General features: G+C 37.2%; 1 protein-coding gene across 5 annotated transcripts in view; it reads right to left on the bottom strand.

The window, feature by feature from the left end:
- The window catches only part of ADD3 (adducin 3), a 125,060-nt gene that overhangs the window by 70,522 nt on the left and 32,138 nt on the right, over positions 1-22,400 (bottom strand). The window contains exons 1-2 of one of the 5 annotated variants that reach the window (XM_032314079.1): positions 2,831-3,004; positions 1,196-1,304 (exon numbers count right to left, since the gene is read on the bottom strand). The exons of 3 other annotated variants lie outside the window; for them this stretch is intronic. The gene's annotated coding sequence lies outside the window, so the exon portion shown is untranslated. Of the gene's footprint in view, positions 1-1,195; positions 1,305-2,830; positions 3,005-22,400 lie in introns of those variants that run through there. One more of the 5 variants, XM_032314078.1, reaches the window with a different exon arrangement.

Raw genomic sequence — 22,400 nt, 5'->3', positions numbered from 1 at the left:
CCTCTCTCTCTCTGTCTGCCTGCCTCTCTGACTACTTGTGATTTCTCTTTGTCAAATAAATAAATAAAATCTTTAAAAAAAAAAAAAGAAAATAGTTAATCCCTCATTAGCCATTCTATTTGTTATGGAAGGTCTTTAAGCAAATGGGTATTTTTCCTCTACAAGCACTTGTATTATTCCATCTATGTACTTGCTTTTATGTGCCCTGTAGACCAACTCTGTGAAATATAATACCAATTTGCTTCCTTCCTTACAAAAGTAGTTCTTTGAAGATGTTCTCATTCTAAGTTCCCAAAGGCTTGAGTCTACTCAGTTCCCTCACTTAGACCTCTCCAAGACCAACCAGCAGTAAGAGGAAAAAAAGTACAATCCTTTTCTAGATGGTACTACACCAATAAAATTGTCACTGAGTAAGTCAGCTCATAAGCCCCTGTTCACTATCTACACTATCAGGAAGCCATCAACACTACCTGCATCTACCCTGGCTACAGTATGTGGCTTTGTTTGATGAGCCCCACCATCTGGAACAATATGGCTTCCACCTTTTTTTTTTAAATGATTTATTTATTTATTTTAGAAAGAGATTGTGCAAGTGGGGATGGGGGGAGAAGAACAGAGGGGGAGTGGGGAGGAGGGTGGGGAAAGAATCTCAAGAGACTGTGCTGAGCAAGGAACCCAACTTGGGGCTGGATCTCAGGAGCCTGAGATCATTACCCAAGCTGAAACCAAAAGCCGGACACCCAACCAACTGGGCCAGCCAGGTGCCCTTGGCTTCATCTTCTTTTTATCGTTCATATTATATAGTACGTTGTTTTTTTTTTTAAAGATTTTTTATTTGTTTACTTGACAGATCACAGGTGGGCAGAGAGTCAGGCAGAGAGAGAGGGGGAAGCAGGCTCCCTGCTGAGCAGAGAGCCCGATGCGGGGCTCTATCCCAAGACCCTGGGATCATGACCCGAGCTGAAGGCAGAGGCTTTAACCCACTGAGCCACCCAGGCACCCCAATATATAATACATCTTTGAGAGTAATGGACACTAATAGAGACAATTGCATTTTGTGCTAACAGACCTCGGGCTCCATGAATAGCAAAAACGCTGGAAAGACCTTAAAAGGTCATCTAGTCCAATTCTCTTTGCACTTTTGAGAATTCAGAGGTCCCTAAGGTCACTACCTAAGGTCACACAAAGCACTTACCTCCTGACTTCAGGCCAGTAGCTTTTCCACTCCATCAAAGTTAAGTTGCTGCTCAGGAGAGAATGTTCAAGTTGGAATCCTCTCTTCTATGGAACATGTTATCATTCCTCTGTATCATCAATGAAACATTACACTTCAACTGAGATGTCAAAAACATTTTGAATCTGTCTGCCCAATGTCAAAAATGAAGTAGTGCTAATGTACATAACCCACTAGTGTACTAAACTAAAAGAGACACTAGAGTATAAAATTTCAAGGAAGGAAGGAGCTCTGGGTAATATTGTTCCAGTGGCAATCAAAGATGATTAAGATTAAGATGGTTAGATGAAAGAAATAACATCCTGAGGTTCTAAAACTTTGAGAGTAAAACTGTGGGATGGTTAGAATATAGAACAAGTATTTAGTTCTTTGTAAAGGAATTATGTGGTTTATAAAAAAATAAAACTGCCACTTCAATTATAGCACTAGTCTAAAACATTCAAATGCTCTTGGGATCTTCTTTTAAAAATTTATTCTCCTTGTCATTCAGTTTTTGTAGCACACACACCCATGTTTAATTCACTAACTATAACCTAATATTTAACTATTGTTCACATTCTTATCTGGGCACATATCCAACCTCTTCCTCCATGAAACACTAGAATAAACTTTAATATACTAGAAAATTAGAAAAATTAAATGAACAGGAGAGAAAGCAAATGCATTTTCACACAAAGTACAGGATACAGCTGTGATCTGTCAAGCTTAGAGACTATCTCCTTAACTACAACAAAATTACAGGACCCTCCTAAGCTGAACAGGAAGTAGCAATCTAAAAAAACACAAATGTTCCCAAGCCCCAATTCTATTCCCTTCACTTCTCATTTCCAGCACATGCTCACCCTTTGACCAGGCCTGTGTAATACACCCAATTCAAATAGCCCTGATGAAGTGTCAGTAAACCTATGGAGTATTTTGAGAGTCCAAAGAATAACCTTTAATCATGATGTTCCCAAATTAAAAACCTGTGTTGGCTGAAGAAACAGGTTGTAACGAAAATGGCAAAACCTACCTTGGCTCTTAAAAAGTCCATTTTTCTATGTATGATCCTTAGTCTCTCATTTCTGAAAGCTGTTTCTATGGTAGCCAAAGGTAACTTAAAAAATCCAGAATTTCCCTTTCTATCCTTTACAGGATACTACATAAACTCATAAACATCAGGCACCTTACTCAGGCCCAGGCTCTCATAATGGAGCTAACATGTGACTTACAGATTATAATTTAAAAAGATAAAAGTCAAGCAAAGAAGCAGCAAGACCATGTTCTAGGCATTAGAAGTCGCATGAGCAAAAGCAGCAAGACATGTGGGACCAACAATAATTTAATAGCATGACCAATCGTTCTTGTCATGTTAAGTCAGTTAGCTGGATACTTAGATGTTTATTAGAGGTGCTCCCTTTAAATCAACAAGAGATCATATTCAAAGTGGTAGTTCTACCTACATATAAGAGAGGCTCAAAACAAAGGAAACTGTGATATGCTCAAATGGGTGTGTTTACAGAAGAGAGGAAGTGGTGAGCATTCTAACCAAGAAAACACTGTAAAAAGCACTTTCAAAATAATACCCCTTTCAATCTTCCGATTATCCCGTCTTACCTTTTCAATCAACTGGAGGAGAGCAAAGCAGTGTTGCCACAGTTCTCACAAAGTACTATCACCATGGGTCTAACTATAAAAAACAGAGTTAACCCTCAAACCATCTCGGGAAGTCACCAGATAGTCACCACCTTGTCAATTAGATGGTATATATTAGAAATGAAAAGAGAAGCTGTACAGAAAAAGCAATAAAAGGACATATGGAGCCGCATCGGGCTCCCTACTCAGCGGGAAGCCTGCTTCTCCCTCTCCCACTCCCCTGTTTGTGTTCGCCCTCTCCTGTGTCTCTCTGTGTCAAATAAATAAACTCTTAAAAAAAAAAAAAAAGGACATATGGAATAGAGAGAAGGAACTCATTTCTGAGATCTTCCCCTCTCCCACGGCAGGCTCCACAATTTATGAACAGCTGGGAAATTTCCTTTTCACAGGAGGAGGAGGACTTCTTAGTCCACATGAAAGTGGAAATGACAAAAACTGTATCATATAGAAAAAAAAAAAAAAAAGGTGTTTCCTGAAGGGAGGAGACAGTACGGCCTTTATTTGAACACAAACACATACAGACACAGACACACACACACACAGGAAAAGCAAAAAACATGCAGACGACAAGAAGAAAAAAATCGTTCTCAAGAGATAAAAGATAAAATTAACTAAATCAAGGAAATGTTTTATGGTAGAAGTTAGCCTCCTCAGTGGGGCAATCACTTTGTCCCAGTGGGTGATCTCAAGTGCAAACAGACTTAAGGGGAAAAATAAAAACATATTTGCACTTCATATTCATGCAGGGCTGCTTATTGCTATTTTAATAAATACCTTGTTTCGGCTTTTCTTCCACATGCACATAGAAAGTCTAATCTGTTTCATCACTAATTTACCACTATTTCATTTAATTCAGATTATTTCGAGGTATTAATGCTTGAATGGTTCATTCTTTAAAAGATACTGATTCTTAAGCAAACTCCTTCATTCTACAGAAAGGATTCTGGCAGTCCCTGCTAAGTGCTAGACACCAATTCATGTTAGGCACACAGCGGAGAACAAGTTTTCTGCCCACAAGGAGCTTACGTTATTCACAATTGGGAAAGACAGCTTTTCAAAATCCCTTTGCCTACTTTCTCTGGCTTTACTGACTAGGCCAGTGGATTTCAAACTTTACAGTTTTTACAGCAAATCAGAATCTGATGAGGAGCTTTTTAAAAAAAATTCCAGTACCCAGACTGCACGCCATACCATTTAAATCAGGATCTTGGGGTAAGACCTGGATATCAATATTTTTCAAGTTTCCTAGATGACACCAAAGAACAGTGTATCAGAATACTAATAAACTAGATCACTGGTTCTCAACTTTGGGCCTTTGAAGGAATGGAGAATAAAATAAAGAATCCCTAGAAATAGATTTCTCTATCTTCTCCCTATCATACCAATCAAGTCAAAGGGTTCACTGGGGGTACAGGACAGTTTACTGTGTGGGGAGGTGAGAGGTACCTGCTTGCTATTCAAAACACTACCTTCCCCATTTCTCACCTTAGGCTAATGAATATAATCTCCGCAGAGCGAGCTATCTAGCATGTCATTTCTGCCTCTAGCCTGAGTAATCTAGGCTACACAAAGTGGGGACAGAATAGTCATCCTGAGATATGTGGACACATATGAAGCATACAGGGGTGCTTCCATAAATAATAATCAGAGCATAAGATATCATATGTAAATAATCCTATCATATGATATCATATCATAAATAATCAGAGCATAAGATTTTAATTGTTTAAAATATTCTGCTTATTATATTACTTTTTAAATCTTAGGGTCAAAAAGTCACACTAGGGTTGAAATTAGCAGGAATCGGTTAGGCATCATTACTCAAGTATATGAAGAATCAAATAATCCCATATCAAGATGTTTTGGTTCTCAGTGGGAAAAATACACGCAGGCATTAGGAAATGCCCTAACTCAAAGGTAAATAGTACTAATGATGTTGTGGAATTAAGGAACATAAACCAAAAAAACTGTAAGAAAAATTGAAGTCCTTTATAGAACAAAATATAGTCACTTAAATTCCATATTTCTATAGAAGTTTACTTACAAAGCAATTTAAATCAACTAGCAAAAGCAAAATGGAACTCAATTTCCCCCCACAAAAGGACATTTCCTGAATTCAAATATACCATTAAAAATTAAAAGTTTAGGGTGCCTGGGTGGCTCAGTGGGTTAAAGCCTCTGCCTTTGGCTCCGGTCATGATCTCAGGGTTCTGGGATGGAGCCCTGCATCAGGCTCTCTGCTCAGCGGGGGGCCTGCTTCCTCCTCTCTCTCTGCCTGGCCTCTCAGCCTACTTGCGATCTCTAGCTGTCAAATAAATAAAAAAATCTTTAAAAAAAATTAAAAATTTATGTATAAAACTAAAGAATTCTCATTCTGGACCAACACAGGTATGCCACGGATCCCTTCCTTCCTGGTGGTTTTCATCTCACAGATGAATCACAGGTATTTCTCAATATTTATACCATGTGTTGTGATACCCACCATACCGTGTTTTTAGTATACCACTTTTCTCTTCTACATGAGTATTTTAAATGCTTAGGATATGTCCCATTGTTATTTCCCAAGGATATACTTGAAAAGTATAATCCATGATTAAAAAACAATGTAAAAGTAACATCATACACAAAGAGAAAATACAAAATCCCCATTTCTAAGAAGGTTTAAAATATCTGTCTCTAATCTATAAAAGATTTAGTGGAGAAAAACAAAAACACCTCTTGGTTAAGTAAAAACGCTTTCCTGCATCTTTTTGAAGGAAGGAGAATTTTCCAGAGCAAGTATTAGGGAAAATTACTGGCAATTATATTTGATACATAGCAAAAATGTAATATATTCAAGAGAGGAAAGTTTGTTGTCACAGAATATCCAGTTTAAGAAGTGCAAATGGGGGCGCCTGGGTGGCTCAGTGGGTTAAAGCATCTGCCTTCGGCTCAGGTCATGATCCCAGGGTCCTGGGATCAGGCTCCGCATCAGGCTATCTGCTCAGTGGAAAGCCTGCTTCCTCCTCTCCCTCTGCCTGCCTCTCTGCCTACTTGTGATCTCTGTCAAATAAATAAATAAAATCTTTAAAAAAAAAAAAAAAAAGAAGTGCAAATGGAATGGGTAGGGAAGAGAATTGGGGGTGTGAAGGAAGAATATAAGAGTATCACAGATTACTTAAGAATCTATGTCAGGGGCATCTGGGTGGCTCAGTTGGTTAAGTCTCTGCCTTCGGTTCAGGTCATGATCTTAGGGTCCTGGGATGGAGCCCAGCAATGAGCTCTCTGCTCAGCAGGGAGCCTGCTTCTCCCTCTCTCTCTGCCTGCCTCTCTGCCTACTTGTGATCTGTGTCTGTCAAACAAATAAATAAAATCTAAAAAAAAAAAAAAGAATCTGTCAACTGACACTAACCTCACCCACCTCTTATCAACAAAGGCATCAAAAGATTTTACAACAGAAGGAACTCCTGAGGAAATCATTGGAAACTGGTAATAACCCAGTGTTTCCTTATACCACTGACTACAGAAATCCAAACAACCTTCTAGTAAAGATGTGGGTCTGAAAAGAATTGAAGTAATCTGATTATAATTCCATATTCTCACTAGGATAGCCACTGTCCAAATAATTCCCTCGAAGGCATACCACCACCAACCAAAAGAAAGGGTTCTCCATTTGCTCTAGATGCATGGTGAGGGTACCTCTGAGGAAGGCAGGCTTCAAGTAACTTCAAGTCTCACTTGGTAGGAGTTGGGGATAGAGATCTTGGGTTTTAAATTCATGCCAGTAGTTTCACACTCAATACTTTTGTGAATCTATTCAGTGTTGACTAGACAAAAAAATCCATTTTTGTCCATTTTCCATTTCCTTCTGTTAACTCTTGGTTAAAGCAAATTAACACTCTGAACTATGAAGTTCATTTCTCACTCTCTACTCCAGGTCCCAGAATTACTTTGCAAAAAAATTTCATTTGTTCCCAAAACATGAGTTAAAGTATTCTTCTATTTCTTAAAAATTATGTCTACTGTTGCTTGTGATGGGGGAGAGGGGCACCCTCAACTTAAACTGGGCTGTCATCTTCAAAATAACTTTAATTCCTGGGGTGCCTGGGTGGCTCAGTGGGTTAAAGCCTCTGCCTTTGGCTCAGGTCATGGTCCCAGGGTCCTGGGATCTCTGCTCACTGGGGAGCCTGCTTCCTCCTCTCTCTCTGCCTGCCTCTCCACCTACTTGAGATCTCGGTCTGTCAAATAAATAAGTAAAATCTTAAAAAAAAAAAATAACTTTAATTCCCAGTATAAAAGGAGGTAAAGACTAAATTTTTAAATACTTGCTGGTTCTCACTTACATTTTCCAGATTTTTATAAATATTTTACTTATAGGGGCTCCTGGGTGGCTCAGTGGGCTAAAGCCTCTGCCTTCGGCTCAAGTCATGATTCCAGGGTCCTGGGATGGAGACCCACATCGGGCTCTCTGCTCAGCAGGGAGCCTGCTTCCTCCTCTCTCTGCCTGCTTCTCGCCTACTCATGATCTCTGTCTGTCAAATAAATACGTAAAATCTTAAAAATATATATTTTATTTATAATATATAATTTATGTTTATTGGATTTATATATATAAATTGACCATTAAAGAATCAATTGTTTAGAAAACATAACATTCAGTCAGGAACAGAAAGTTTACATATGCAGAATGGAAGTAACTGATATGCAACTTATTCATGGAATTATGTATTAACATACATTTGAGGTTCATCAGAACTCTTCTTGAATTATGTCAGCTCAAGGATTAAGGCTTCCCTTCTAACCCAAAACTGGGACTGGGGGAAGGTGACAGTTACGCAGCTAGTCATCTCACTAAGAACACCTGGAATTGTGGGCGCCTGGGTGGCTCAGTGGGTTAGGCCGCTGCCTTTGGCTCAGGTCATGATCTCAGGGTCCTGGGATCGAGTCCCGCATCGGGTTCTCTGCTCCGCGGGGAGCCTGCTTCCTCCTCTCTCTCTGCCTGCCTCTCTGCCTACTTGTGATCTCTCTGTGTCAAATGAATAGGTAGAATCTTTAAAAAAAAAAAAAAAAAAAAAAAGAACACCTGGAATTGTGATTTGATTTTGGATTAATGTCCTTACATACTTATAAAAATCTGTTTGCAATTTAACAGTCTTCAGGTCATAAAATCATATACACTACCACAGGCAATATATTGGTCTGCATGTCCAGTTAGGCCCAAAGCTTTCATAGTGGTTAGCATGGATTTATATAGTAAGTGTTCGATTTACCATTACAGTTTCATTCCACTAAGAAAATTGGCACAATGGGCTTTTATGTCATCTAATGAAACATACTGTACAAAGAAAGTCTAGATTAGAAAATGATTACACAGCCCCTAGGTGTATAGTGCCTTCTAGGTTACAAAATACTTTTCTATTATTTCATCTTCTGCTCAAAATAACTCTGTAAAATTATACCACCATTATATAGACTAAAATCCATCAAGGACACAGAGTTAGTAAATGGTAGAATTAGGATTGGAATCCAAGTTTTTTTTTTAAATTAATATATTACGTATTAATTTGTTTCAGGAGTATAGGTCTGTAATTCACCAGTCTTACACAGCACCCAGCACTCACCACAACACGTATTTCCCCAAAGTCCATCACCCAGCCACCTCATCCCTCCCACTCCCTCCCCTTCACCAACCCTCATTTCTTTTTTCTAAGATTCAGAGTCTCTCACAGTCTGTCTCCCTCTCAGGTTTCATCTTGAAACCTCTCTTCCCCTATGATCCTCTGTCTTGCTCCTGAAATTCCACGTGTCAGTGAGATCTTATGATAATTGTCTTTTTCTGACTGACTTATTTCACTTAGCATCATACCCTCTAGTTCCATCCACATTGTTGCAAATGGCAAGATTTCGGTTTTTTTGGAGGGTTGCTGGAATCGGAGTGTTCTGACATCTGCCGCTTTATTCTTAGGCAGGTGAGCTGCCATACTTTAGTCACTTAAACTTTTAGCTTCTTGGTTTTCTTAATGTGGGCTTTACTTATAAAATGAAAAATCATGGAAAACAGTAAGTTCTTAATATTGTAAATATTTATAAAGACTCTAGACTTTAGTACTATCCCTTCAGTAACATATTGTGAAATTTGGCCTTTTTTCAGTTTTGTTCTATTGTGATAAAATACATGTAACATAAAATTTACGCTCTTGACCAAATTTATGTTCACTGTACTAAACATTCATAATGCTGTGTATCCATCACTACATCCATCTCCACAGGTCTTTTCATCTTTTAAAACTCAAACTCTATACCTATTAAACAGCAACAACTCAATTTTCCATGCCCCAGTCTCTGGCAACCACCATCCTACTTCCTATCTCTACAATTTTTGATTACTTGAAGTGTATCATATACGTGGAATAATTATAGTATTTGCCTTTTTGTGACTGGCTTATTTCATTGAGTATGTTCCCAAATTTCATTTATGTTGTAGTGTACATTAGAATTCCTTTCCTTTTTAAGGCTAACAAATATTCCATTGTATGTATGTACCACATTTTGCATATCCATTCATCTGTCAATGGACACTTGGGGGCAACCCAGATTTCTGATGACTTCTGCCAAACACACAACACTGTATTCAGCACTTAGCCCAAAACATACATATTTAATGTTCAAGTAACACATGCAGGATTTCTGAAATTAAGGTTGTGATAAGCAGTTAAGTGGTATATGAAAAGAATGATTTACCACTCTTTTCTATATCCACACCACACCCAAATAATTCAGAATACTTGGACAAGAAGCTCAGCAGTTCAGTCAAACATTGTGACTGCATCTCCTTGGATGTTTTATCACCACAGCCTATTCCTATTTGTCGTCCTTCTGGTATTTCTTCCAGTTCATGTCAGTCAAAGAAGATTTCAGCAGCACTAAAACAACAGTTAATATCACTGGGCACTAACTAGATGCTGAATACTTCATGTGCATTTAAAAACAAGAATATTGTGGCTCAGTCGGTTAAGCTTCTGCCTTTAGCTTATCAGGGTTCTGGGACAGTGCTGCATTGGGCTTTCCTATTTAGCTGGTGGTGGGGGGTCCTGTTTTTCCCTCTCCCTCTGTAATCATTCTCAAATACATAAATAAATAAAATCGGGGGAGGGGGATATATTAGCCCCTAAAAGATTAGCTTCCTTCCAAGGTCTTGAACTAGTCCTATCCTATTATTTCTATTAATTCTAACTCTAAACCCGGTGCTCCATCCACTACACACATATAATAATACAAGCATTATCTGACAGTACTAAAATATTTTGTGGCTAAGAGTTATAGCTCTTAATCTTGATGCTACACTCTTGATTTCTGATAATTATAAAAATAACACACTCTCATATTTACATACCACTCTCCAGACCTGAGTTTTTATCAGAATAACCAGGTATTCTTTCATACATTTTCTCCACATACATAAACAGAAACATTCTTGTTCACACTTAAAAAGTAACTCCTTGCTGGGCTGCCTGGGTGGCTCAGTTAGTTAAGCATCTGCCTGCAGCTCAGGTCATGAATCCAGGCTCCCCCTGCTCAGTGCACACACACTTCTTCCTCCCCTTCTCCCTCTCCCTCTGCCTGCACACTCACATGTGCTCTCTGTCAAATTTAAAAAAAAACCTTAAAAAAGAAAAAACCTCCTTGTATTACATATTCTGTTCTATACCTCGGTTTTTAAATTAACAATTATATAGTGGACATTTTATTCTAAGTCCATATACACAGAATGAAGTCATTCTTCAATGGCTATAAAGTGTAGCCATCCCCCATTTTCATTTTTTTTTTTTTTTAAAAAACCAACTCTTCAATGATGATATCTTATACATGTGACATAGCCTTATCCATACGCACACTTTTTGGAAGTAGAATGTCAGGTAAATTCCTGAAGATGTAACTGATGGGTCAAAAGGATAAGCACATTTAGTCTCTGATAGATACTGAGAAACTGCCTTCAATGAAATTTGAACTTATTAAAAGTCTCCTTACCAGTGTGTAAATTAGAGTTAATGTTTCATTCACAACTTCTGTTCCAGGGGAATCTCACCCACTCTTATTTCTATACTCAGTGAAACAATGAAAACATTAATGCTTAAGGAAAAAGAATCAGTGGTTCTATTAACTTCACGGCAAGATTAGACTGTTAATTTTCTGTGGTTTTTGTTTTGTTTTGGTTTGGATTTTTAGTTCCAATTACTGAGTGGGTTTTATTTATTTATTTTTTTAGGTTAGTTATAAACAATAACAAGAAATCAAGCTATAAAAACATAAATAACTGAAGCACATTCTGTGATATAAACAATACTAATTTAAGTTTACATAGAGAAAAAGAACAGTCCAGGGTATCAGAATATATGTACTAGATTGTAATAGAGAATTACTAGAAATACAGACATAAAATATCTCTAAACACCCAACACTGGCCTTAAAGAATCCACATGGACAGCTGATCTATTGAGAAATGTTCTTTAAAAAGTGAAAAGCTATATTATGTGCCATTATAATTTGCTACAGAATAAATAATCACATTAAACTCAAGCAGAAATTATTATTTAAATTCACCTACTTTAAATCTAAGAGCATCCTTCTTATTACCACTGTACTAAATACAAAAATGTAGAATGATCACTATGGTATGGTAAACTGTTGAGTTTATTTTTCCCCCTTCTGCTATGATCTTATGCTCTCAGCCATCTGGACTGTATTCACTGTACTACTTTCTACTGTACTACTGTACAGTACTGTACTACTATACTACTTTCATAGGTACTGTACTTTTTACATACTTTAAAAGGTACTGTAGTACCTTTCCTATTGTGTTTGCAGTTATTCCCAGGTGCTTTTTTCGTTTTCTAAACTAGGTGTTTTGCCCACCTCAGAAAATTACTCTCATTATTTATTAACAGAATATGCTATACATCCTTACAATATGCTATACATCCTTATGGATGTGGTTTCTTCAAGCTCTAAGGAAATTCCTCTACTCCAACTTCTCCAGCGATGCTGCCTCTCCTCTGAAAGGGCCCCAGTGCCTCTGTTAATTTTCTGTGTCAACTTGACTGGCCACAGATTGCCCAGATTAAACAGTTACTTCTGGGTGTGTCTGTGAAGATGTCTCTGGATAAAATTAGCACTTGAGTTGGTGGATTACGTAGATTGCCCTCTCCAATGTGGATGAGCATCATGTAATCTTTTGAAGGCCTGCAGAACAAAACACAGAGAAAGGAGGAATTCACTTTTTTCTGCCTCTCTGAGTTGGAACATTTCATCTCCTCTCTTACCCATTGGCTCTCCTGAATCTCAAGACTTCAGACTTGGACTGAATTATACCGCCAGATTTCCTGGGCTCTGGTTTGCAGATGGCAGATCATGGGACTTCTCAGCCTCCATAATCACATGAGCCAATTCCTCACAATAAATCTCTTTTTTTCCCCCCACAATAAATCTCTTTTGATAGACAGACAAGTAATCCTATTGGTTGTCCCTGTGGAGGATCCTAACTAACACAGTCCCTTTCATTTGAATCACTTGTCACTTTATTATCAAATATACATATAATGTCTGAAATGTTTTTTAAGCTAAGAAGGATAACCATTCATTTGTTTTTAATATAAGCTATTTGTCAAAACAGCCATGCAAAGAAGCAGCCTGCACTTTACCCTGCCTCGGGAAGCTAACTGTTTTACCCTAAACATTTGATATTACAGACCATTAGAATGAAGCAGATATTCTACGAGCAGTGACTCTTTCCTGCTTTCTTTAAGAGGGAGGTGCCCTTAGCTCTTACCCATTTTCCAGGCTAATAAAGAGGTTCTATAAAAGATCTCTCTATAAAAACACAATGTTGGTATATTTTAAACTTTTTGGTATGCTTGTAAGTAATACAGCATACGATGAAACATCTTAAAGTACAAAAAAAGTGAAACTGTACAAAGGACTCTACACAATGAAGTTAGTCCTCCTTCCAACCTTGAAACCCTTTCTAGAATAGATATATGTACAACATCTGTCCTTCTGTACCTGGCTTATTTCTCTTAGCATATTGTTCTCAAGGTTTATCCAGGCTGTAGCATGTATCAGAATTTCATTCCTTTTAAAGGCTGGTTTATATTCCATTGTATGTATGTATGTATGTATGTATCAGATTTGTTTACCCATTTATCTGTGACTGCACACTGAGCTGCTTCCATCCTTTGGCCATTGTGAGTAATGCTGCTATGAATACTGGTGTACAAGTTTGTAAAACTGAACTCCTGATTTCAATTCTTTAAGGTATATACCTAGAAGTGGAATTGCTGGATCATATGGTACTTTTATGTTTAAGTTTCTGAGGAACTGAAACTGTTTTTGACAGCAGCTGTACCATTTTACATTATCACCAGCAATTTCCAATTTTTCCAATATAAATATAAATAACAAGTGTTATTTACCGTTTTTAATAACAGCCTTATTAATGGGCATGAAGTGGTATCTAATGGTTTTCATTTGCATTTCCCTAATGATTAGCAGCAAGCATCTTTTCATGTGTTTATTGGCCGTATGTGTATATTCCTTGGAGAAATGTCTATTCGAGTCCTATTTTTATCCATTTTTTAATTGGGTTGTCTTGAGCTGTAGTTCTTCATATATTCTAGATATTGATTACTTATCAGATACATAATTTGCAAATATTTTCTCCGATCCTGCAAATATTTCACTCTTCATAGTATTTTGTAATATACCAAAAAGGTAATTTTTATAAAAGCCAATATATCTATTTTTTTCTTCTGTTGTCTGTGCTTTTGGTGTCATATCCAAGAAATCACTATCAAATCCAATGTCATAAAGATCTCCGCCTATGTCTTCTTTGAAGAATGTTATGGTTTTAGCTCTTAGTTTAAGTCTTTGGTTCATTTTCAGTTATTATTTATATATAGTAGTTTTCATTTATCTGTGATGAATACATTCCAGTGGATGCCTGAAACTGCAAACAGTACTGAACCTTATATGTACTATGTTATTTCCTATACATACACACCTATGATATAATTGAATCTATAAATTAGGTACAGTAAGATTAACAATTTACTAATAAAACACAATTATAATATACTATAATAAAAGTTACATGAATGTGGTCTTCCACGCTCTTTCAAAAATATCTTATTGTACTAGTCTTCTATTGTATTTACTCCTCTTATTGTGATGATGAGAGATGATAAAATGCCTACATGACGTGAAGAAATGAGATAAATGACACAGGCAATGAACCAGTGTTAGGCTACTACTGGCTTTCTGACCAGCCAGGAGGATCATTTGCTTCTGGACTATGGTAAACCATAGCTAAAACCCCAGAAAGCAAAAGTGAGTTAAGGGGTGGGGGTCAGGACTACCATATGGTGTAAGGGTTTTCTTCATTCTTCTGCTTGAGGAGATCCAGTTCTCTTAGTATCATTTGTTGAAAAAGACTGTCCTTTCCTTATAAAATGTTATTGGCACCCTTGTCAAAAGTTGACCATATACATGCAAGGGTTAATTTCTGGGACACTATTAATTCTGATAGTGCCAAACTGCTCTCCAAAGTGTATATACCAATCTACACTCCTGCTAATACATAAGGACTCATATTCCATATTATCCAGAGATATTTTTGAAAGCAATAAAATATGACTTGAGACCATCTATTTCAATCTATTTTTTTTTTAAAGATTTTTTATTTCTTCATGTAACAGAGAGAAAGATCACAAGTAGGCAGAGAGGCAGGCAGAGAGAGGGGGAAGCAGACTTCCTGCTGTGCAGAGAGCCTGATGTGGGGCTTGATCCCAGGACCCTGAGATCATGACCTGAGCTGAAGGCAGAGGCTTAACCCACTGAGCCACTCAGGCGCCCCATTTCATATCATTCTTAAGTATTTTAATAAGTTTATAAATATCATCTTAGGTAAATATTTTTGTAAAATGTTTTTCAAAAGGGGTTGTGGTTCTTATTAACTGAATATAATTTTAAAACATACTCATTTTTACCTTACCACTCCAAGATACTTCCCAAGATGTTCTTTGGGGAATCATACAAAACTACTTTTTTTTTTTTTTTAAAGATTTTATTTATTTATTTGACAGAGAGAGATCACAAGTAGGCAGAGAGGCAGGCAGAGAGAGAGAGGAGGAAGCAGGCTCCCTGCTGAGCAGAGAGCCCGATGTGGGACTCGATCCCAGGACCCTGATATCATGACCTGAGCCAAAGGCAGCGGCTTAACCCACTGAGCCACCCAGGCGCTCCATAAGTACTTTTTTAGAGAGAAATCACTGGAATTTAAAATGTTTATTCATTTCTTCTTCTAAGAGGCTAACTCACTAACTTTTTGCTCTGCAACTAAGTCTTTTTCCTATGGTTGTCTTTTCTGATTTTCCCAAAGATCAACAATAAATAGCATAGCAAGAGTTTCTCTCCATTGTCCCCAAAATACAAATTAAAGATTCAAAGAATAAATAAATATTAAAAGATAGGGTTTGTACAAATTTTCATTTGTAAAATGGTTAGCCATGGATCCATATAAAAACTAGGCCTCTACCCACAGATATTCTGATTTAGAATGGAATAGGACACCCAGATACAGACTTGTAAAACACTAGAATCTGATCCTAATATATGTCCCTGCTTAAGAACCACCAGAACTCATTTGACATGACAACTGTATGCAGTAATTCTGTGTTACACTGTGCATTTATAGATGACCAACTTGAGGCTAAATTAGCCCAACATCATGTAAAAGACTCCAAGTCCCACAACTATATAAACTCGTAAAACTAGACAAAACTGTGTAAGCCCAATATTAGTTACAAGGTTGCAAAATTATGTTAATTTGGTAAATGTCCTTTTAAGACAAGATTTTAAGTTACCTTTTTAGATTTTAGATTTTAAACACATAAATGGCCTAACAAGAGAAGACTCTTAATACTGCCCTAAAAGTAAATACTACATAATGAACAACACAGTTAGCTACTGTGAACTAGCTATCCTTATTATTCTGGAACATTAGGAAAGCATATATCACCAAGTAATCACTGGATTTGAATCCCATGCTCTTACGACTACTGCTTTCCAATTAACCAACACATAAAAACTTCACCATAGATGGGAGTTGATGTTTTTCAAAGCTTTTGATCCCTTGTCTCTAGAATTATATAAAGAGATAAAATTTATACAGGTTCTTGATATAACTAATAGTTCAAAAAGGCTAAGTAGCAACAAAGGACGCTAAAACAATCTATACTTCCACCATCAGGAACAAAGTCCTGGTGGAAACATCAGCATCAGCACTCTATTTCAAACTCCATTGGAAAAAGTCCTCAAGAATCTGCTATGTCCCTCTGCTCTTCCTCAGGCCAGAGAGTGTTTCACAGTAGGTTTCCATCTGTGAGACTGCAGGCAAAATCCTATCCTCACTAAATGCACACAGCAAACTACCTTGAGGCATGACAATACCATACCCCACACCCACACACACACACAATGAATATTATAAGTACATCATTTTTAGAAAATAGCATTTGATAAGTAAAGTTATCTAGTTCCAAAGTATAAATCACAATCACTTTCCATTTTTAATTAAGAGGTCATTATTTTTCTAATTTCATGGAAAAAATCTGAAGACTTCACTGCTTACTGTTCTGATGTATTACTACTTCTGCAGTTTACAAATTTTATTGTGAAGGAGTATACTTGTTCCCCTCTCCATGACATTAACTAACTATCCCTGAAATAAAAATTTCATTAGTATTACTTATCAGTTGGGGATGTTCTGTGGATATTTTTAATGTTTTGAAGCTCATGTTACACAGAGGGCAGCACCTTTGTTAGACTATAACACAAAACTTGTCTGATTCAGTGTGGAAATACTTCTGGGTTCCTTGCCAGTTCATTCTCTCAAATATCATGCAGTAATACATGCAAAACATATAAATATAAAAATATATAAAATATATGCAAGGGACGCCTGGGTGGCTCAGTTGGTTAGGCAGCTGCCTTTGGCTCGGGTCATGATCCCAGCCTCCTTGGATCAAGTCCCACATTGGGCTCCTTGCTCAGCGGGGAGCCTGCTTCTCCCTCTGCCTCTGCCGGCCGCTCTATCTGCCTGTGCTCACTCTCTCTGTCAAAAAAAAAAAAAAAAAAAAAATATATATATATATATATATATATATACACACACACATATATATATGCAAAATACATCAATCAAGTATGACATTCTGTAAAAACAAATATAAATATATGACTCTTACTGTGAAGGAGCCAGTGGTCTAATAGGCCAGAAGATACAGTAATACAAAATGGGTGGCTCAGTGGGTTAAGCCACTGCCTTCAGCTCGGGTCACAATCTCAGGGTCCTGGGATCGAGTCCCGCGTGGGGCTCTCTGCTTGGCAGAGGGCCTGCTTCCCTTCCTCTCTCTCTGCCTGCCTCTCTGCCTAATTGTGATATCTCTCTGTCAAATAAATTAAAAAAAAAAATCACAAATTCTCACATAAGGTTTCCCAAAGGATATAAACAAAGTATAAAATTAACTTATAGAACCGGAAGTGTCCTTTTCCTGCTGTTTAACAAATTTCATCATACCAGACTCGTGGGAATATCCTCCCTAATTCTCTCATTCTTCCCAAACCAATAATAATCAGTCCTTCCTCTGAGCTACGATAGCCCCGGATCTGTACCTTCTTACCACCTCGTACTTCATACTGCAGTTATTTAAGTAGACAGCGTATCTTCCCCAAGTGATGCAACATTTCTTGAGACAATCTTTCTGATTTATCTTTGTATCTTCTCCTGTTTCGTACCAGCAAGAATTAAAATATTTACTGAATGAAGAATTTAGAACTCCTATATAATAATAAGAAAATAGCATCTTAAGTTTCAAGGGATTAATGTAGCTCTTAAAATTTCCCAATCTAGGGGCGCCTGGGTGGCTCAGTGTGTTAAAGCCTCTGCCTTCAGCTCAGGTCATGATCCCAGGACCGGGGGATCGAGCCTGGCATGGGACTCTATACTTGGCAGGGAGCCTGCTTCCCTTCCTCTCTCTCTGGCTGCCTCTCTGCCTACTTGTCATCTCTGTCAAATAAATAAATAAAATGTTTAAAAAAAAATTTCCCAATCTACTCTTGGGAAAACTTATTTCATGGAAACCTATGGTTCCAAAGGTGTTATTTTCTTCCCCCTCAAAGAAAGGTTTCTTTTTACCATGTCATTCTTCCTGAGCTATTCATCCTTGGCTGCAACATAAAAGTAAAAAAGTAGATTAGGTAATTTAACCATAAAAGTGGAGTAACAGCAAATGGGCAAGTGAAGTATCTAGAAAGTTTTCAAATGCAAATTACACAGTAAAGTCCTAAGAAAAAGACTAGCTTTACTTAATAAGTAGGGTTATTAGAAAAAACTTAAGGGGGGGGACTCAAATTCTTTACATGATAATATTACGACTTTCTCTAAAAACTAATTCATATATAGCTTACAAAATAAATATGCATTTTCTCAAAAATATAAATGTGCAAATTTTTCAAGTTCCTATTACATGATTTTAAAATATCAAAAAAGTTTGATGATACATCTTGCTTTCAGTGTTTAAAATTATTTAAAAAAAAAAAAACTCATCTGGATTTAAAGGCTAAGACTACCTAAAATAAAGTTACAAATACTACAAGAGAAAAGAGGAAGAAGAGCAGGAAGAGAAATTCACCTGTAAGAGGAAGCAGTTCAATGGAAAAGTGGACTGACGCAACAACTACACAGATTAAGGTCTCCAGCACACAATCCAAATACAAACAAAATTACTATGTCTTCCCCTAGGCTATTCCACAGCCTGGAAATAAGGTTTTTAAAATCAACATTTTTTTTTAATAATTTTTTAAAAGGTTTTAATTTATTTATTTGACAGAGAGAGACACAGTGAAAGAGGGAACACAATCTGGGGGAGCAGGAGAGGAAGAAGCAGGCTTCCTGCTGAGCAAGGAGTCCAATGTGGTACTCCATCCCAGGATCCTGGGATCATGAACAGAGTCAAAGGCAGACACTTATGACTGAGCCACCAAGTGCCCCTAAATCAACATTCTTGACCAATGAACCAATATTAATCATTATTGGCCTTGTGGATGCAGTTTGCCAAAAAGCTAAAATACATGACAGTTCATGAAAAACAAAAGGTGACCTACTAAAACTTCTAAGTAAAATATGTAGTCTTTTTTCTCAAAATTTTAATAACTAAACTAACTTTAATTTAAAATCCCTAGTATAATTTTAGACAAAGAAAAAAATCAAATTATTTCATCATTAGTGGATGCTTTCTTATAAAATAACTAGATGATGGAAATTGTTGAAGTAGTACTTATTTGTAATTCTCAAGACAATCAGATTTGGCTCCAGAATCTAAGAAGTGAAATAAAAAAAGGATGGAAAAAAGTACCAAAGCAAACTCCCTTATAAGATTATTATTACTGGGGCACTTGGATGACTCAGTGGGTTAAAGTCTCTACCTTTGGCTCAGGGAGCCTGCTTCCCAGCCTGCCACCTCTGCCTGCCTCTGCCTACTTGTGATCTGTCAAATAAATAAATAAAATCTTTTTAAAAAAAGATTATTATTAATATCGTATTAGTGTGCTAATTCTAAACTAAAATCCACATTTCCATGTCATTCCAGAATATTTCCTGATTTAACAAATAGTATTTTAATTGAAATGAATTGTATTTTCCCTTTTTAAAGCATGAGGGTTTTTGTAAAAGATTTTAGGATTATTCTCAGCTCACCTAACATATACTTTGAAACATTCCAAGTCACTTGAGCAAGACTGACTTTCACAAATACACTGCTATGAACAAAAACACTTTTGCACTAATCAAACCTCATGAATGCCTGTGCTCTTTGTCACCTCTGGCTGTCTTACTGCCACTGCCCTCACTGCCTCCCTCCCAAGAATACAGAATGTTAGTTTAAAATAACTGTTATTTAATATAGTTGTTTAAAATCATCGTGTTTTTCTTAATGTTAATGTGCTTGTCCAGAGAAGAGGAAGCTGTTTTCTAATTATGGCAAGCTCTGATATAAATAATAATGCCTCTAAAAAGACAACACTATTTATAAAGTACTATGGAATTCCTTACCTACAATAACCTACTGGCAAAGTACAGTTCCAAAGAATGAGGCCTCCTTTTGCAACACAATGTCAAAATCTTTGGGGAGGAGATTTTTTTAGATAAGAAATTTAACACAGGTCCACAAATCCCAAGAGATTCCATGGATAAACTTCAGAAAAATTAATCTGGGATCTCTCAAATTAAAAACAAAAAATGATGTGTGTATTCTGGGTGAGTCCATAGCTTTGATCAGATTCTTATTTATTTATTTATTTATTTGACAGAGAGCAAGATCACAAGTAGGCAGAGAGGCAGGCAGAGAGAGAGGAGGAAGCAGGCTCCCCGCCGAGCACAGAGCCCGACGCAGGGCTCAGGGCTCGATCCCAGGACCCCGAGACCATGACCCAAGCCAAAGGCAGAGGTCCAACCCAATGAGCGACCCAGGTGCCCCTTTGATCAGATTCTCAAAGCGGCCTGTGACTCCAAAAGTTTTGAAAGTGATCTAACTAGATCGTGGGTTTTAAGTCTGGTCTCATTTGTACATGCCTATCAGCAGTGAGGTATCTATCACAAGTAACTAATTTTGAGATTAAGTACCCAAGTCTGTGAAATATCTATTTTGAAATATATAATGGAACAGTCCCAAAGTTACCTTTATATATATTTTTTTCTACTATATCCTCTATTTAATGTATTCAAGTATCACCTTCCTGGCAATTCTGTTGTTATGCTTCACATTAACACTCAACTATTAATTTTTCTTTTATTATTCCATGCCATCTGAGATGTCTGCTTTTTTTTAATTAATTAATTTTTTTATAAACTTATAATGTATTATTTGTATTATTAGCCCCAGGAGTACAGGTCTGTGAATCGCCAGGTTTACACATTCCACAACACTCACCATAGCACATACCCTCCCCAATGTCCATAACCCCACCACCCTCTCCCGACCCTCCTCCCCGCCAGCAACCCTCAGTTTGTTTTGAGAGATTAAGAGTCACTTATGGTTTGTCTCCCTCCTGATCCCATCTTGTTTCATTTATTCTTTGCCTACTCCCAAACTCCCCACGCTGCATCTCCACTTCCTCATATCAGGCCGAAGTTACCTTTAGATTAATATAACTTTCATTTACTTCCATTTCTTGTACGACAGAGACAGAAAGAGCCCATAATTCAGAGCACAGCCATGGAAATGTGCTATGCATGTGAATTCCCTGTTATATGTAATCCAGCAAAAAAAAGCCTGAGAATCTCTGATTTGGACCCCCCCCCCCCCATTTTATTGATGAACAAATGTAGGCTCAGAGATTAAATGCCTTGTTCAGTCACAGAGGAGTCCTGGAACTTCAGTGAATGTAATCTCAAGCAGTGCTGGGATTAGAATGAATGCCTACACTGGTATTTTCTGAAGAGTGGCTATAAAAAAACAATTTTACACCTTGGTATTCAATAAAGTTCCATCCTTGGAATAATTCTCTCACTCTGTACATTCACCTTGGACAACCTCATTTGCCTCCCAGAACTTCAACTATCATTTCTCCTAATTCACACATCTGTATTTCCAGTACCGTCAAACTTCTTGCTTGTAGCTCCGGATATATATGTCCAACTGCTCACTTTACATCTCCTACTGCTATGCAAGTTTCTCAACCTTTACATGTTAAAAAATCAAACTCTTATTACCAGCACATTCTTCAAGGGGGAGGGGAAGGGAGAGGGAAGAGATCTTCCAACCCAGTTTTTTTCTCTATGCCAAAAACTTAGTTTTTTTAACCAGACTTTTACCCCCCATATCCAGATAGTAACCGTTCCTTCTGATTTTGGTATTTTTCCTGTCCATCCAAAAGTAGAAGTCTCTTCCTCTCCATCCCTAGGACTACTGGTTTATTTTAGGCACTTTCTCTCTCTCTCTCTCAGGGAATACTATAACGATCCTTTTGTCTTCGACCCTTTATTCCTTCATCTACTTTCAATACTGCTGCCCAAATGAGATTTTTTAAAAAACAAATCTGACCACATCATTCCATGACCTATAAATCCTTCAGTGGCACCCCATTATTGAAGAATAAAGTCCAAATTCTGTAACATGGTATGTAACTGTCTCCATGATATAATCTCTGCTATAAAACTACTATCTGCTTTATACTACAAAGGAATAATGAGTACTTAAATTTGCGGTTAACTACTAATTATGGATAACCATTTACAAATTTCTGTGCAAGTACACATATATTAATTGGTATACATATTAATTGGTTAAATTGTGTATGTGCTGTGTAATCCTGCCAGTGCAATTTGTTCAGTCACGTTTCAGGTAAGCTGGCTCATTAATCACCTCTTGGTCTTGGCAAAAGTTTTACATCATGTAGGAAAAACTAGTAAGAAAAGAGGGCTTCTGAAACAGTCCATAAC

Source organism: Mustela erminea, chromosome 14 (assembly GCF_009829155.1).
Source record: "Mustela erminea isolate mMusErm1 chromosome 14, mMusErm1.Pri, whole genome shotgun sequence".
Classification (NCBI taxonomy): domain Eukaryota; kingdom Metazoa; phylum Chordata; class Mammalia; order Carnivora; family Mustelidae; genus Mustela; species Mustela erminea.
This window is presented reverse-complemented; position numbering and strand designations above follow the sequence as displayed.